This window comes from Mytilus galloprovincialis, chromosome 1 (assembly GCF_965363235.1).
Source record: "Mytilus galloprovincialis chromosome 1, xbMytGall1.hap1.1, whole genome shotgun sequence".
NCBI classification, from domain to species: Eukaryota; Metazoa; Mollusca; class Bivalvia; order Mytilida; family Mytilidae; genus Mytilus; species Mytilus galloprovincialis.
The window spans coordinates 131778603-131780875 of NC_134838.1; positions in this window are offsets into that span (position 1 = coordinate 131778603).

Here is a 2273-nt window from a genome sequence, read left to right on the forward strand (position 1 = left end):
TATTTTCTAAAATGAAAAAAAAAAAAAATAATATGAAATTGTGAATACAAATATGATATTCAATCTAATGTTTTTCATTGACGTTACATTGGTACGCGAATGAAATACTGTCAAACTATTCAGATATACACATGTTATTTAGTTTTATCATATATTTAGTACAACATACAGCAATTTTGTATATCTAATAAAGGTTTTTTTTCCAGTCTGTATCACCTATCCTGTATCGCATACCCCGTATCGCATGGCTAAACCAGTATCGCATAGCAAAACCTGTATCGCATACCTGGCATGACGTCACAATTCGAGTGACGTCAACGTTTGACCTATAACGCTCAGTTGCTGTATTTCCTGGCATAGGAAAAAAATGAGTTCCCACAAAAAAAAAATGTCCTATCATTTCAACCAAAATCGATATTTTTTATATATATAAAAAGACAGAATAAGATGTAGAAATATATGAAGTTTTATTGTTTATTTTATCATAATTTTCGTGAAGTTTGTAACTCAGGCAAAGATTACCTTAGCTGTATTTGGCAAAACTTTTAGGAATTTTTGTCCTCAATGCTCTTCAACTTCGTACTTTATTTGGCCTTTTAAACTTTTTTGGATTCGAGCGTCACTGATGAGTCTTTTGTAGACGAAACGCGCGTCTGGCGTATATACAAAATTTAGTCCTGGTACATGTATCTATGATGAGTTTATTTCATTACCTGGGCCCAGTTGTTCAAAAGTGTCGTTAAGCTAACGACTTGTTAAGCCTAACAACTCGTTAAATTTTAACATTGTTGTTAGTTAATTTCTGTGTTAAATTATGATGTTCACAAATATTTAACGACTGCGTTAACTAACAACTTTTTTTATTTTTTTTTTTTTTTTAAGGTTTATATATTTTATTGCAATCTTTACATTTGTTAGTTTAAAACATCGATTACCGGTACCTTATCCCGGCCTCGTTAACATTAGTAATGATATTTATATATACAGGAGTTAGTGGTTGTTAGTAATATTCAACAAATATATATATATAATATACCGGTATAAATACATGTAAGTTATAAGGGTAACAAATATAAAGATGGTTCGACATAAATGTCTAATGTCTAACAAACAAAAAATAAACAATTCTTCATAAATGACATATTATTTAGTCTTGGATTTTAAGGAATCAAACAAAGATTATAAATCAAGAGTAGTTTCATTTCTTTTTTCTCTTTCTTCTCTCTTCCCTCCCTTTTTTAAAGCAATAAATGTTTAAATGATTTTATTAAATTTTAACTCCTCCCTCACAAGAAAAAAATATAAATAAATAAAATAAAAATAAATAAATAAATAACTAAGATAAGCTTTAAAACACACTAAAAGTAATTAAGAAATGAGAAAGCCAAAAAAAAAAACAAAAAAAAAAAAAACGGAAAGGGTAAAAATTTATGAATATATAAATAAATATCAGGAAATACCAATGTAAAGAGGTAAATAGAAAAAAGAAATGAGAACCACTTGCGTTCACTATCCCTTTATTGTTTACAATTATATGCATCAAAGAATAAACAAAATCTAATCAAAAAATTTGCTCACAGATTAATATCATACTCTTTGGTGGAAATATATATTGTAATGGGGTCCAAAATTTTTCGTATACATCAACATTATTATTTTTCTTTGCAATATAATATTCATATGACTGATATTGTTTTATTCTATTTTTAAAACCAAAAATATTAGGAGTAAGTTCCTTAAACTTACATTTATATATATAATTTTTTGCTACTATAAATAAAAGATTCATGAATAAGCTTTCTGAATAGAAACCAAGGAATATCTGCTTTTTTACTGATGGCAAAATCCCTGCTATACAATCTTATTTGCTGTAATAATGATGACCAAAATTGATATGTTATTGGACAATCATAGAAAAAATGTACAATAGTTTCGTCATCAAGTTTACAAAAAGTACATGAACTAGAATCTTTCTTCTTTATCTTGTACAAAAAAGAGTTTGTAGGAATTATTTGGTGAAGTATTTTGTATTGAAAGCTTTTTAAATAGGTATCTTTGGAAGACTTCCTTAGTAGCATAAAATATTTTTGCCAATTTTCAATTTCTGAGTCTATCAACTGCTCCCATTTCTGAAATTTTTCAAGGGGAGGTTGAAATATATGATCAATAAGACTCTTATACACAAATTTTGGTTTCTTATTATTAATAATCTGAGTACAAAAAGCATCAGAGATGTTGACATTTTCAATCTGTTGAGAATCACAATATTCTTT